This window comes from Ctenopharyngodon idella, chromosome 3 (genome assembly GCF_019924925.1).
Source record: "Ctenopharyngodon idella isolate HZGC_01 chromosome 3, HZGC01, whole genome shotgun sequence".
In the NCBI taxonomy this organism is placed as follows: domain Eukaryota; kingdom Metazoa; phylum Chordata; class Actinopteri; order Cypriniformes; family Xenocyprididae; genus Ctenopharyngodon; species Ctenopharyngodon idella.
In genome coordinates this window covers 21,961,227-21,978,583 of record NC_067222.1, presented here as the reverse complement: position 1 = coordinate 21,978,583, position 17,357 = coordinate 21,961,227, and the positions used below count along the sequence as shown (strand labels likewise).

General features: G+C 35.6%; 1 long non-coding RNA gene across 1 annotated transcript in view; it reads right to left on the bottom strand.

Moving 5' to 3' along the window:
- Window positions 1-10,312: 10,312 nt before the first annotated feature.
- LOC127509323 (uncharacterized) overlaps window positions 10,313-17,357 on the bottom strand; it is a 126,936-nt gene continuing 119,891 nt past the window's right edge. The window contains exon 3 of the long non-coding RNA XR_007929199.1: window positions 10,313-10,521. This is a non-coding gene — a long non-coding RNA (uncharacterized LOC127509323). The remainder of the gene's footprint in view (window positions 10,522-17,357) is intronic.

Genomic DNA, 17,357 nt, shown 5'->3' with positions numbered 1-17,357 from the left:
TGGGGTGGTACCCTTTCAAAAGGTACTAATATGTATAATTTCATTACTAATGTGCACACTGTGCCTTTAAGATCCTAATATGCACCCATTACAGGTAAATAAGCTACAAAATTGTACCTTTTGAAAGGCTACTGCCCCAGTGACAGCTTTTGAACCATTTTTTTCCCCTGAGAATGAAAAATAAACCAAAATTACACAAATTTAATTAAATAAAATTAACATGTAGAAGAACAAATAAATTTTCATAGGCAGAAAACTAATAATTGTAATTGAATAAACAGTACAATGTAGTGTCATTGCATGATGATGAATACATAGATCAAACATTGGGTCAAATATTAGACATATAAACAATTGACAGATGAATTTGCATCAAAATACATTAAAGTTTGATTAGACACAGATTTTTGATATCCATAAAAATATGGCAAATATTTTCTCCTCCTTTTTATTTTTAAAATTATTATATGAACCGTTATATGATTATTACTTGAATTTAACAAACTGTTAGTTTTAACACTTTACAATAAGGTTTAACTCTGTAACATTAGTTAAGTATCATGTTAATGTTAATTTCATATGTCAATGCATTATGACTTCAATCTGTAAAAGATAATATTAATGTATTATGATCAAACATAAATAGTATATTTATAAATGTACACTAATCTAGATTAAAAAATGATTAATGAACCTTATTGTTAAGTTTTTTTCTTGTCATCTATGACAAGAAAAACAGACCAGACTGACCAGACCAGACACGACACCATTTGAGAATAACTGGTGTAAGTACACCAACAAACACAGATCATCACACAAAAATGAAAAGATCCTAAATAAATACTCATTATGCTCCAATTATGTAGTTACACACATACACACAAAACACCAACCCACACCTTAACATACCTGCAGCGTTTTGAAAATAAGGGAACATCATCTCCTGCATCACGTATGTAGACATGCCATCCATCATTGTTGAGAAGTCATTACATTTGGCTTTCTTAAAGCTAATCCTTACCATTACACCCCTGACTGATCGTAAACTCTGACTGATGCTATCTATATGAGGCAAATTACAGGGCTCCCATTTGCACATTCTGGGATTTCTGCATACATTACGCTTCTTGGTAATCCGGGGTCAAAACACAGTAAAACTGGCGACTGAGATGGGTTCTAATGCACTTTACTGAGTTTAGAGGTAATCATGGCTAAAATATTTGGGCTATTTTGATTAATTTGCACTAAATGCTCTGTAGGAGATGTTTCAATTCAAAATACAGCATTTTTTGGATGCAGAATTATGTTTGTGCTTTCTTTTTGATTATTTGTAATGGTTATTTGTACTTTTTCTTTCTCATTTTGAGATTTATTTATTTATTTATTTTTTTTGAGATTTATATTTGCTGCATAGCTGGAGGTGTGACCTCTGTCATTATTATCAACTGTAAATACCCTTAATGAGTTGTTTTTATATTTGTTGATACTTTTCTGTGTTTTCAAAGCATGAGGAAGGTCGACTGACCGAAATGTTGCTAATAAAGGTTTGAGTAGTGTAGAAAATTTATACTTTTTTAAAAAAGTTTATATTGGACTTCAAATTGGTTCAAAAAAGAACCTTTAACATCAATGAAGCCTTTCCATTGCACAAAAGTTCTTTATAGTGGAAAAAGGTTGTTTAGATTAAGAAAATTATTCTTTTGTTGTTTGTTCCAAATCTATATTACCTTTTTTTCTGCAGAATTGTTACTACTCAGTACTATTGTGGTTAAGTGGGTACAGATGATTTCTGTGGTCAGTGAGGTTAATGCACAACAAGAAAAGATGTTACTGTAAAATGTTGTATACTGTAAAATAAAGTGCAACCGAAATATCTCCATGTTTTTTTTGTCCATATAATGTAAGTCAATGGTAACCAAAACACTGTTTAACAATGTTCTTCAAAATCTCATCTTTTGTGACCAAGTCATACAAGTTCAGAATGATATGAGTATGAATAAATGATGACAGAAACTTAATTTGTGGGTGAACTATCCCTTTAAAAGTTTCAGTATGAAGAGTTTTGTTAAGAGCCTCTTGGACGACAAAGGCCTGGCTAAGCAAACACTGACACAACCAATTGGGAATAGTAGAAGACTGAATATAGAACATTGTGGGACAAGCACAAGCCATGTGGGAAGAGTACAAGATAATGAGAATGAAACTTTCCAAAGAGCTGGTAGTAGTATGAGGTTGTGGAGAAGTTTCTTGTTCAACACCAAGTACAAACTATACTGAAGTGAGTGAGATCACTGAATTTGTTTTGGACAGTTCATCAAGAGATGAGCTAGTGTCAGTGATTCGGGAAGTTAAAAGGTAAACTGGATATACCTAGGCTCAAATAGGTCAAGTTTTAAGGGATTTAAAGAAATATATTTGCTGGGGGCATGCCATTCATGCGTCAGATTTCTCGGTCAGCTGTAATTTGCAGGGAGTCTCCTCTGAGATGCCATGCTAACTAGGTCACCAGAGATGAAGTACTGGAGTTTGTGTGTGTTTGAGAGGTAAAGATATAAAGAGAGATAAAGACAAAGAGAGAGAGAGCAAAATATTAATCACAAATATCTGCCACTTTCAGGAGCAGGTGCAATTAACAGCATAACCTCTCTACAGGAGTCTTTTCTTGTTGTGCATTAACCTCACTGACCACAGAAATCATCTGAACCCACTTCATCGCTATCACAGACCATCACTATCACCATAAATGCTGATCCGGTGAACTCAATCCTAGCAAGCACAGAAGATCCTTCTAGTTAAAAGTATGGTTTTGAATACATTCTTTTTTGGTGAAGCAATTCCAAACATTCTACGGATGTTGTACGGATGTTAAGTCTTACTTCTTCAAATAAATGTTACTGGAATGTTGCATAAAGTTTTTTTGTGTGCCAATCTAAGAACATACACAAAACATTTTCTAGTGCTCATCCTTGGTTTTATAACCATTAACATTTCAAGAATGAAACCAAAAATTGTAGGCTCAGGAGGTTTTCCTTATTATAGCACTTTATTTTATCAGTTTGCATGTTGTCTGATCACGCAATAAGATTTGCCACATACTTAATAAATAACCAAGTAAACAACAATTTCAACAAACTCGACAGCCTCTTTTTTGTGTGTGTGTGGTCAGATGAGGTGCAAAAGCTCGTGCCTGTACATCATATAGCTTAACCATAATAACTAGTGGCTAGCACTCAACTACCAATGCTTGCCTTTTAGCAAATCATTTAGGGTGATTTACATAATTAATTTCCAGTTAGCAGTTGATTAACTCACCCTGCTCCGAGCAGGATTCAAACCAATGTTTCCGGCATTGGAGGCGGGCTCGCTAACAAGAGGGGGTTTTGCACCAGAGGAACATTATCATAGTTCCTAGAACTAATGGCGGAAGTACCCACTTTTTGGTGCATTTGCAGTTTCTTACCCTCCGTTTTGCTCCTTCCATCACATAACTTATACATCTACATTCCATCTCTGTTCATCACCATCTCCATGGGATCAAAAATCCCATGATACACAACAAAAACACACCTCCGATCACAGCATCCTCCATTCTCCAGTTGTTGATGTTGTTGAATGCTGCGCTGTTGCTGTTGGACAGCTTTTGTCACTTTAGAGTTCCTACTGGCGGTGCAAATGCAACCAGGCCCTAGGGGAACATTTTGTTCTCGGGGAATCGCCCTGGTGGATGGTTTTTATAACTAAGTTCCTATAACTACCCAGTGCAAAAGCCTTTAAAGATGCTAAAGCTGCTCGTGCAGTGAGGTTAAGTGAGGTTAACTCGTACAGCTTCTCACTAGCTGGTCTCCATTAAACTCACTTATGTTACACTTACCTCAACCTCACTCCCATCCGGGTCACGGCACCAATGTAACCCCTCCAGTTCTACTCACACTGCTCCGAGCCGGATTTGAATGGCATTTCTGGCATGGGAGGCGGGCGCGCTAACAAGGACGCTAAAGACCGCAGCCTCTAGCGTCAGTGACTAGTGCACATGTTGAGGCCAGGGGAGTGAGGTTTACCTGCACAAGTCTTACTAGTTGGCCTCCATTACAGCTTACATAAAAGACCATACAAAAAAAATAATAATCATACTCAATATACAAACATATTTAAACGCCAATGAAATTGAGTCTTAAAGGGTTAGTTCACCCACAAATTAAAATTATCCCATGATTTACTCACCCTCAAGCCATCCTAGGTGTATTTGACTTTCTTCTTTCAGAAGAATACAATCAGAGTTATATTAAATAATGTCCTGGCTCTTCCAATCTATAATGTAGTAAATAGAGAATGAGATTTTGAAGCCCAAAAAAGTGCAACCATCCATCATAAAAGATAACCACATGGCTCCACAAGGCCTTCTGAAGCAAAGCGATGCATTTGTGTAAGAAAAACATCCATATTTAAAACTTTAAAAACTAAAATAACTAGCTTCCAACTAACAGCCGTACGCATCGATTTACGGCGAAAGAGTGAACTATGACCTGGCAACACCAGTCATGAATTAGAAGTCTAAAATTAGAAATTTTAAAGAGAAATGTCAGAGGATTTTGATATAAGAGAAGAGGAGCTTGAGTTTGTTGCCCAGCCCTACTTGTTTGAACAGAGAGAGCCATCTAAGCTTATGACACTTCTACATTGCGTCAGGGGATACTCTTTTGGCGTAAGTCGACGTACGTACGGCCGACTGCCGGAAGCTAGCTATTTTAGTTTTTAAAGTTTTAAATCTGGATATTTTTCTTACACAAGTGCATCGCTTCGCTTCAGAAGGCCTTTATTAACCCCCAGAGCCTTGTTGATATCTTTTATGATGAATGGATGTGCTTTTTTGGGCTTCAAAATCTCATCCTCTATTCACTGTCATTATAAAGCTTGGAAGAGCCAGGACATTATTTAATATAACTCCGACTGTATTCCTCTGAAAGAAGAAAGTCATATACACCTAGGATGGCTTAAATGTGTGAGTAATTCATGGGATAATTTTTGGGTGAACTATCCCTTTAAGACTGCTTTTAACAGAACAACATAAGATACAAAAACATGCAGTGCTTACTGTATATTTTGTCACCACAAAGTTTTGGGAATAATGATTAAACTTGCATGACAAAAATGCTATTCTGATGATGACTGATGATTCTGTAGAGTTTAATTTTGGAGTTTAAAAGGTTATCTTAAAGTGTATCCATGGCAACTAGGCATCTGAAACCATGTCATTAATGACAGTGACACTAATGAGATTTATATGTCCCCCGCACTTTTCTGATTGTTATACGCCCCTGTACTGTATCTGTATCGCTTTCTTTATTTCTTCAAATTTGTCCAAACAGACTCTTCACTACCTCTTCTTGTAGTTACCTGCAGAGATCATCAACATCGCTTAAAAAAAAAAAAAAAAAAAAGTGTATCCCAGTTACAGTAACAGTGTCTGTCTGCATTCATGGAAATGTACCTTGAGGGCTCAAACACCTTTTTCTAACCGCTCTGTATGCTTAAGGGGTGTGGACGCACTAACAATCTGCTAATTAAGGTCCCGAAATCAATGCTTGTGTATTATTGTTGTTTGGAAAAGCTACAGCCAATCACGTCCTTCCTGAAGTGATTGGGCTACATTCAAATGATATTGCAGGTATTTAAAATGACTAGAAATTAAACTACTTTACACATTATGTCTTATTCACACACAAAACACTAAAGTATACCAAAAAAAAAAAAAAAAATAAACAGGTGTGAGCTTGTCACTTGTCTTGTTGAGTGAAAGGCAGGCATGGATTCTCACCCAGCGGCTTGCCCAAGCGAGTCTCCATGCAAACAGGTCTTTGGCAAGCTTTGTTCTCCCCTCTCACACCTACAGGTTGATGTTGATTCTCCTCCAAACTTGATTCCTTTATTTATCTAGGGCGTTTCATTCCTCTGTGTGTGTGTTTTTTTTCATTCAATCAGTCTTTTCTTTCACTGTATGTCTTTCAACCACCGAATAATGACAGGGTACAAGTGCCTGTTGACCTCGCTGACAGAGTCGCGCCAAACCACAGAGCCTTAGAAAAACGACCGGGATAAATCCAAGATGATTATTGCACGCCACGTTTGGTTGGATTAACTACCCCAGTGCCACTCAAAAGCTTGTTACCTCCGCAACCAGCCGACTTGCAGAGTGGCGGTAACGCTGGGAGCTTGAGTATAAACATCAGGATGCCAGCATGATCTGGCAAGAAATGACAGATCAATGCGTTGTTACTGTTTATTTTCTAGAGCTGCTTTTAAAACCTGCCAGTCAAGCTTTGCAATAAGAGCGTCATGAAAGTGTACGGTAGCTGACATTAAAAGACCGTATTGAAAGACAATGAACTGCCTATGTAAAAGGTTGCCTCACACATTGGATATGCAGAATTAGTAAGAGAAGCAGGTAACACTTTAAAATAAGGTTCAATGCGTTAACATTAATGAATGCATTAGGTAATACATGTTTTCCATTATACATTAACTAATGTTAACCTGTACACACTACTGCTAAGAAGTTTGGGGTCAGTAAGATGTTTTTTTAAAGAAATTAATACTTTTATTCTGCAAGGACACATTAAATTAATCATAAAGTAACAATAAAGACATTAATAATGTTACTAAAGATTTCCATTTCAAATAAATGCTGTTCTTTTAACTTTAAGAATCCTGAAAAAAAAAAGTATCAGTTTCCACAAAAACATTATGCACAACTGTTTTCAAAATTAATAATAAGAAGAAATACTTCTTTGACAGCAAATCAGAATATTAGAATGATTTCTAAAGGATTGTGACTAGAGTAATGATGCTGAAAATTCAGCTTTGCGTCACAGGTATAAATTACACTTAAACAGTTATTTTAAATTGTAATAATATTTCGCAATATTCCTGTTTGAATGCATTTTTGATCAAATAAATGCAGCTTTGGTGAGCATAAGAGAATTCAAAAACATTAAAAAAATTATTTGAATTGTATTGTAACTTGAAATTCTAAAAATATATAGTAGAAATAAAATTACCTTAAATTATTAATTAAAATTAAGGAATATTCCAGGTTCATTACAACTTAAATGGTTAGTTCACCCAAAAATGAAAATTCTGTCATTAATTACTCACCCTCATGCCATTCCACACCTGTAAGATCTTTGTTCATCTTTGGAACACAAATTAAGATATTTTTGATGAAATCTGAGAGGTATCTGTCTCCTCCATAGACCACAATTTAACCACCATGTTCAAGGTCCAGAAAGGTAGTTGAAAACATGGTAAAATAGTTGACATGACTGCAGTGGTTCAACCTTAATGCTATGAAGTGACGAGAATACTTTTGGCCGCAAAAACAAAACAAAAATAACGACTTTATTCAACAATATCTTCTCTTCTGTGTCATTCGCTGTTTTAGTTCAGCGCTTCCAGGTTCTGCATCAGAACACTGTCTCATTACAGAAGAGAGGTTTATTTCTTCTTAAAGGTGGGGTATGTATTTTTTTCAACAACACTGTTTGGAAGTTAGTCGGGCCGACACCAACAACAAACGTCTAACCAATCAGCATTAGGGGGTGAATGACGGTCGTGGAGAGAGAAGGAGCAAGCGGGAGATTTGGGGAAAAAAAAAAAAAAAAAAAAGCAGAAAGAGAGATGTTAATATTAGAAAAGCTTTCCAGCGCTGGAAAGAGCTAAGTGGGAAGGCCTGAAAACAGATGCGGAGGCTGCTTTGATTCCACCTCACATGTGGGTTTGAGTGTCATTGATTGTCTGGAGCTGCTGTGCTGTTGGCGACTAACAATGAATACTTGTTTGTATTTACTCTTGTGCACTGTACGTTCATTTTTTGTGCTTCATTGTCGTTCGTTCATCATCTGTGCTTTATTTTTCGTGAAGCATTTTGTGGCGCGTCAGCTGTGATAAACAGACATCCACTCGCATTGCGTGTGTAACAGTGCAGGTAAACCACTGCGCGCTGACGACTGCGGTGTTTGGCGTCATTGTTAGTGCACTTGCCTTGCCTGCCAGCAGTGGACGGGCCGGGGTTGGAGACCGTCTCAGAGCAGGGTAGTTAGGATTGGAGAGTGAGTTTTGGAGGCGGAGCAATGAAGAGAGGGGTGGGTTTGTTTGGGTTGATTTCAAATATCAACGCTGTCCAACAGCGTTGTTGAAAAAATACATACCCCACCTTTAATTAAGAAATTAAGGTTGAACCACTGTAGTCATGTGGACTACTTTAACGATGTCTTTAGTACCTTTCTGGAACTTGAAAATGGTGGTTAAATTGCTGTCTATGGAGGAGTCAGAGAGCTCTCTGATTTCACCAAAAATATCTTAATTTGTGTTCCAAAGATGAACGAAGGTCTTACGGGTGTGAAACGACATAAGAGTGAGTAATTAATGACAGAATTTTCATTTTTGGGTGAACTAATCCTTTAATGTCCATTGACAGCATTTGGGGCAAAAAAAAAAAAATGGCAGCGGCTATTTGCACTAAGTGCAAACAGCATATTTTTCTTAGCGATAGATGCTATTTACACAAAGTGTAAATAGCAATTAGATGTTATTTACACTAAGTGAAAATAGCAATATATTCTAATTACACTAAGTGACAATAGCAGCATTTTCTTAGCGATATGCTATTTACACTATAGGTGAAAATAGCGATAGATTCTATTTACACCATGTAAAAGTATCAGTTCTTTACAATAAGAGTAAAAAGTAATTAGATGCTATCGATACTTTAAATTGGCAGATACTATTTGCACCTCACTATTTTTGTACATTAACAGGATGCAATAATATCATAGAGTGTAAATTATTATATTTATTAAAATTATTAAATTGATTCTGCCTTATTGGGAGAATAAAAACCATCCCTACACCTTTCCCTAACCCTACCCAATAAACACTTAATATAATTAAACACTCATTTACAGTTTATTTCCACTTTTAGAAAGTTATTTTAATTTTTATTGAAAATAAATACGAGCTTGGCAAAAGGTGGATTCAAACCTGCGTCAAATGGCGTTAAAAGCCAGGTCTGGCGAGCCTTACTCGCTACTGCTGCGTGGCGCTAGACGTTGAAATCAGTGCATCTTTTTTAAAAATTGAGTTGCTCAACCAGACATTGGTGGGCGGAGCTAGTATAAATAGTGTTTGCCAACAAGGGACGCTATTTGCACTTAGTGTAAATAGACACTCCGAAAAAGGAAAATGTTTAAAAAAGGAAAGAAGCAAAAATCAAGACACTTACAATGGAAGTGGAGCTAATTTTATAGAACAAATGTGAAGCTTAATATCTTATCCAAAACTTTTGTTAAAACTTTTGTCTGTCAAAACATGTGTATTATTTGTGCTAGAGTTGTTCTCAACATTTTTACGGTCATTAGGTGTTACGTTGTAATGCCAACAAAGGTGCCAAAAAGATTAGCAAATTAGTGGACTTCCGTTGTAAGTACCTCAGACTTTTTTTTTTATTTAAGAAAAGGATTTAGAAGTCAAAATTGATTTATGTGGCATTTAAAATATGTCAAGTGCTGCTGATTGAGAGTAAATCAGCAGCATTAAACCTAGAATGTTTCTTTAATAAATGCTGTAAAAGTTCATTACTTAATTAATCCTAATGTGAATGGTACTCAAGTTGTTTTACAAGGATTCCCTCACATTTACTGCTTCAGCATAGATATGAGGCTATAACCAGCAGCACACATCACTAGTTTGGCAGTGTCTTCTGCCCCTAGTGGGCGGTCGGCCTCAAGAACAAAAAAAGAAAACTGTGAGATTTATCAGGGATGACATGGAAAGCAACACTGCACACCCATCAAACAAACAAAGATATTTCCTTCAGTGCTTTGATATAATGCCGTTATTTTCCAAACAGACAGAATGTGGTCAAGCCAGATAACATATTGCTGAAAGACGGTTTATCTAACATTACAACAGGATACATTTGTAATGGTTCATAGCACTCTGAAGCAGGCTGTAAAAGAATGCATTGGGAAGGCCATCTCACATCTGACAGCAGCGTTTATTCGCTTCCACAGCTGCTTTTGACAAAAAATACGTCACAGTATCCACTAAATGAAGAACCCCAAGGACAGATTCTGCCGGACCACCCAACGTTGGCCTGAAGCTCGGAGCAGTTTTTCTAGGGTTTTCTCTTTCACTGCCCTTCTTTATTCTTTTCCTTCATTTTGTCTCTTGTTTCCAAACCCGCAACATCCCTTCGGGTAACTACATGAGCATAACTTGCTGAAATGTGGAAAGAAGCTTGATGTTTTCATTAGAGTTGTTTTTTTTTTTTTTTTTTTGGGTACCTTTCAGTGAGATCATACCCAAGGGACGATGTGAGCTTCCCGCTTAGAATCGGCGCAAGCCACATCGTTAATCATCAGCATCAGAGCATACTCATCTTCACTAGCTTTACACATGGAAGTCCCATTTCATTCGCTAACGGCGTAGTGACGGGGATTTATCCACTGGAGGAACAAACTGCCACTGTGGAAGAAACAAAAATGAGAGAAAACGACATATATGTTCCGATAATATGTGGGAATGTCTGTCCACAGTTACAAACACACACACACACACACACACACACACACACACACACACACACACACACACACACACAGGGTTTCCATGTTTTAAGGGGACTTTCCATAGACAATGATTTTTATACTGTACAATATATTCGATCCCCTAACCCTACCTACCCATCATAGAAAACAAAAAAACATCACTTACTATGATTTATAAGCTGTTTTCCTTACGGGCACCAAAAATGATATCCTCACAAGATGAAAAATTTCAGGTATTACTATCCTTGTGGGGACAAAACGTTCCCACAACGTAGAGCATACCTGAAACCACACAAACTGAACAGTGAAATTAACTAAATTAAATGACTTAATTTCAATCCAATATTATTAAAGTTCATTGTACTTAGTAATAAAAAGTTATGTGAACTCAATAACTGATTATATTAGTCTAAACTTCCTGTCAGACTGTATAAGGACAATAGATGCTGAAATTAAGTGTTACTTTATGTGTTTTTCTTTGTATGTAAGTTTCACTGCTAGAGGCTGCATATTCAAAACAATAACAAAGGAGTAGCTTGATGATGCCATGAGAGAGCGTGGAATCATGGGAGTTGTCGTCTTCAGCTCCACAGCCGATAGAAAGCAATCTGATGGGACTCAGGCAGAAATCATGTTCATGGATGAGCTAATGTATTAAAGTTTTATTAACCTTACTGTGGTATGAAGCAGGGCAGGGCCGAGAGCCCAGGACATTTTACGTTTCTGTTTTTATTATGCTTACATGCCACACTCATTTTGCTTTGCTGTTTATGTTTATTTTACAATTAAAGTTACGTTTAACATCCGCCTCCTTCTTCCCTGAACTTAAACTTTGTTACAGTTACGTCTGATCACTTAAATTCACATTATTTTATTTCATTCTAATGAAATAGCCGCAAGTGCTGAATTACTACTCATACAGGTCACTTTATTTGACAAATTAAAATTGTGGAGTAACACAGCGTTGTTTACTTGGTCAAAATACTAAAAATACATTTGAATACTGAAAGTTATGTTAACGTTACTCTGTGCGTTCGCTCAGCTGCTGCTATGAGAAAATTGTTGAACACTGCAGTATGCTAGATCGATATTAGAATATCATTTATAAAAGCCTGATGACTTGTGTTACTAAATGGCATGCCGTTCATTTTAAAATATATTGTATGGTGGAGAAAATGCTGTGTTACTACAAATAAAGCTCTTTCTGATTATGCTATGTTAGCCATTTGACAAAATAGTGTTGTCTCTGAGAAATGGTACAAACATGTTATTCACCTGAATAATAAAACACATAATATATTAATGCGTCTTTGTGTTTCCATGGTTTCTACAAAAGTAAAACCAGAAATCGAGGGTAGCATGGATATGACGTCATTGACAGGCGACGCAATGACACGGGACGTTGCACTGGTTAAAATTGCAGATTTCTCTGGATTTAAACATTCTTGGAAAAATTTGGGATAATGTAAGTACACAAGTCAACAAAATATTTAACATTGTTCTAGTAGTTTTACACACACACAAAAAAAAACATATTGCGCCTTTAATGTTCTGTTATATCATTGGATTTAAATTCTACTAACTTAATCTTTGAGTTGGTTAACTTAAATGTAATTGATTACACACATTTTTGGAGCTATGCCAGCTTATTAGGGTTTATACTAGTGTAACAATATACTTATCAGAATATGCTGTTATAACTTGATAACAGTATACTTCCTGAACATTAAAACATGCATTTTCTATGAAGCTGCTTTGAAACGAGGCGTATTGTGAAAAGCACTTGAAATAACTACTACATAATGCATGTTGCAAAAAACTGGTTGATGCTCAATTTCACTGACTACATGTCTCAGATCAGTCTTTGGCTCGGCCCGCGGCATCAAGGAGCTGAAATGGAGGATGGGAATCTGACTAGAGATCAGCTGCAAACTTCTCCCCTGGGTCCTGTTACAAGCTCTCTGACTGTCCCACACTGCCCCCGCAGGTCACACAGCAGACTCTGGATCTCAAGTTAACTTTGTCTGGGGTCAAATGTGGGGTCAGTGTTGCTGCATTTTCTGACATTGAAAAGCAAAACTGTTTCTGTTTCTAAGAACTTTTTATGCATCCCAGTGTGATGAAAAAGCTTTGAGATGAATAAAAACTCAGAGCTCCTTTTCAATTTTATGAATGCTAAATAACAGACTAGCCTATTTCTAATAATTTCTAAATGCATCCCAATGTGGTGGGAAGAGCTTTAGAGCTGCATTCGAAGCTTTCTGAATGCTGTCCAAGTCAAAACACTGACTTACTGCGCGGCACTGCTCCAGGACACCTTTTATTTTCATTGGACTCATAACTGTCAGTAGCAGATTTTATAGCCAGACGATCCTAAATCACTTCAGTTGGTTTTTTTGTGTCTACACTGTCTGCCGGGGGAATACCAGGACCTCCTCACAACGCTACCATGGGACTGAAAACCATTTAAAATCATCAGTTTATTACACCATGTAACTAAAGTTTACAAACATAAAAAAGCTAGTCTCTGTCATGTTTTCCTGTTGTCAAGATTTCAGACCTGCTTAAAAGCAAAGAAATATTTGTACAAGTGTTTGAATGAGCTTTTTTTAATATTTTCAAATAGAAACAGAAATTTAATTTGCCCGTAAGTGCACTCTCTGCACAGTGCTCATAAGATTGCAGAAGAGTCAAATTCATGACTGTATCACACGCCTCCACGGCCCCCCATTTTGTTTGTACAAATCCCCAGGCCCTGGGGCCCCTCTGCTCCAGAACTCCTCCTTCCCTTGAGATGAGGGATGACTTTGGGAACTCCCAGACAGTTGTTTATGCAGTGAGGACATAACTCATTTCTCAACTAATCAAGAGCAAGATAACAGCTGAATAATAGCTTGAAAATACTGATGATATCGTCTGAGCTGTTTGCTTTAAAAGCTTGTTTGAAAAAGAAAAAAAGGAGGGGGAGACGAGGCCTCGCCATCGGTTTGCATTTGCTGAGGCTAAGAAACGCAAACACTCGAAAGGCTATCAATGACTGTTCTGCTCTGCAATCAATCCACAACCGATACGGCCAAAGTGTTTTTTTGTTGTTGTTTTTTTTAAAAAAAGAAAGAAAAAAAAAAGTTAAATAAAAATTAAGTTTTAAGTGAAAAATAAAGATAAAAGTTTTTTAAAAAATGGGGGGAAAAAAAGGAAAAAAAAAAAAATATATAAAAAAAAAAATATATATATATATATATATATATATATATATATATATATATATATATATATATATACACACATACACACACATACATTATATATATTCCTAAAGAATGACTTAAATATTAGCCTCCCAACCATCAACCACATCGATTCCCACATTGCTGTCATTTTGATAAAGGTCAAATGCTTTTGCAAACAACCGTGTAAACGACAGAAGCATACATAAGGGATGGACATGTAGCTTATCAGGAAGTGGGATTAAATGCTGTCAGTAAACAGTTTATTGTGTCAATAGCAGCCAATCAAATTTCACTGCACACCAGTGAGCATGATATTTATCCAGAGGTCAAGAGAAAGCACATGACAGCTGGAGTCACATCTCGTAAATGCTGCAGATTAAATAGCTCCGCACGTGTGACAATCATGCAATGCAAACAAATACAACAAAAACAAACAAACAAACCTTTAAACTGCTTTCACTTGACAGATTTATTTCACATATTTCAAAGATTAGCAGGACATAAATATATATAAACATATATATTTTTGCATTTTTTTAGTATTTAGTATTTATAAATAATTAGTGTACTTAATATTTTGAATATTAATATATTTTATCTATATCTACTACACTGTGGTGGCAATAATAATAAAAAACAACAACAGAAATTGTATTTTAATAAAACAATATTTTATCATCACTTGCATTGTAATAATAATAATAATACATTATATATTATAATATAATATAATATTAAAGGCAATTGAAGCAAGAGGTTATTAATTTTATTGAATATTAATAGTCAAAATAAACAAATAAAAATAACAAATAATAATACATTTTTATCTTAATGTAGCTTACATTGTGGTGATATTATTAGTATTAGTATTAGTATTATTAATAGTTAATATAATATTGTTGCTAATATTTATATTTATATTTTATTATTATTATTGTTGTTATTATTATCATAACCTAAACTAAAAAGGTAAAAGTAATATTAATAATAAAATTAAGATAAAAATTTTTAGTAACTCAGTGTGTTCATATATTAATGCCTATACAAATCACCTCTGTGAAGTAGTTTACTGAATAAAAATGTATTTCAGTAATTGCATTCCTCAAAACTGGGGGGGGAAGAAAAAAAAAAGCTTACTTATACTTACAAAACGAACACATGCACAATTAATCTCACCTGTGCCAGGCTGCTGTTAAAGGTATTAGTGGTGGTTATGGCACCATTAGAATTCGAGTCTCTGGCATGCTGCCCTTCCAGAGATTAAAAGGGATTTTAGCAAGAGGTTGTTATTAATGAGAACCATTACTTCTGTCTACTTCAACCCACAACCCCTGTCATTAAATAAAACTTAGAGCCACAGGAAAGTTGCGGTATGCCTTGAACAGAGAGTTGAACTGATAAAATATTGAAATATTCTGACATTATGTTGTAACTGTATGAGAATGTAGGTTACAAAAATACAGCAACCGTTTCTATTTTAGTCCTGAACAAAAATAATGATCCATGTTCACAAAATCACCCCTTCAGTAAGAATGAAGCATCCATGAACTGCTATATATACTGAATCTTTATGAACGCTGTAAGGCGTGATCATCTTGATTTGCTCACTTAAACTCAAACTCAGTCTTTAATTGCATTCAATTACGGATATTGTACTGTATGATCCAAGTTCATAGCGCTAATTACCAGTCCTCCACCCCTCCTATTTCTCATCTTCAGGGCAGAAATGCATACGACTGGATGCTGGTGGTGACACAGGCTCATCATCGGTTGTAATTAATGTGATGTTGAAACGAGGTGAGGTGTTCTGGTATACAGGGCCTGTAATTAGTCTTAGTGGCTTCAGTATTATCAGCAACATACTTGAGATAAGTTGTGCTAACAGTGGGGTATTAAGTTTAAAGATTAGCGCAAGGCCCGGTTTTCACTGCCCCACACTCATTCTCTCACCCCTGTGGTCAAGTGGTGCTCCCTGGTATCTCCTATTTGTTGTCATCCCATAATATATCCCAATAAGACATGTCAATTATCTGTGTCTCTATTGATGACAGTTATAAAAGTCATCGAGTTATGTCTGCTTTAGACCAAGCTAGATTATTCACAATCATAACCATAATACTACAGCCTGAAGCATTAAAAAAAAAAAAAAAAACAGCGGACGAATTAAATGAGCAGCCAATATAATGAAATACAGAGAAAGATTTAGAGAAATCATATCAGTAGATGATCTATTCAGATACATGCCTATCAATCCAGAGACAGCCCAAAATAACTCTTTAATTTTTAAACATCCAGCACTGAAACAGTTAAAGTAAAAATAAGCGGAGGCACATTCTGGTCTTGTTTGCTGCACTGCACCCTACTGGTCACTCTGAGGAACTGCAGCTGCTTCAAAATGCTTCTGTTTCTATTTCTCATCTCTGATTGGCTATAATGTCCAAGGATGACCAATAGGGAATATAAATGTTGTAAGTGATGAATTAACAGGAAAGGAGCAACTAACTGGAAAACTTCCATTTGGCCATAGACTGGAGTATTCATTAGTGACTACAGAGTTAGAAATCATCTGTATTTATTGAAGTGCAAAGATACCCTTAAACACATACATTCTAACTCAAATATGAGACAGATATGCATGAATTCCTAATTACACATAAGGCACTTCTTATTTAACAATCACACATTCATATAGGATATATTTTTAATTATGCATAATGTGTAGCCTGTCAAAAGTTTACAGAGTGTTTGTGTGTGTTATTCATTAAACTTACAAGTGCATATTACATAGTCTATAATTATGATTCATATAGGTCAATAAACTTTTTTCAAGTTTTTCAAAAATACATTAAAAAGGTCAGTTCATACAAAATGACTTGAGTACTCCTATGAAAACTGCAATGTCTGAATAATAATATGAAAATGAATAACAATAATAATATTTTGCCGCTTAGTCAATATTATTTCAGTAGAGTAACTCTCCAGAGATTGTTGTCGAATACTGTTGTTGTTAAATATAATATTGCATAATGAAACCAACATGCAGGAAGCCATTTTATTGTCATGTGACAAGAAAAATTAATTCTTTTTAAAAATGTATGAATTTTTAAAGATTAGACTGAAACCTGAATACAAAGATTATATATTTCTAAGAACTCGGCACATGTTTTAATTTATATTTCAAAAACATTCGTCCTTTTTTTAATGATCTTAATGTGAGTCATTAAGTATATCAATAAACTTTCCTTTAAAAAACATTTTAAGTTGTAGGCTGTGTAGCGGGTCTTGGCTTGTTAGTATGTGTCCTCATTGTATATATTTGTAAATTACTAATGGGATTAATATTGCTCTCCCTGAACAGACCGTGACCTTCTTTGCAACTGAAAAAAATGTAGTCTCTTTATGGGTCATTTATAAAACTGTAGTTTCAGCTAGAAAGTATAAAATATGTGTGTTTGTACAAGGTTTAGAGTTTGATGACTCATGCATTGGGAATTGGGCGGAGCTGACTCTTCCAAAGATATGA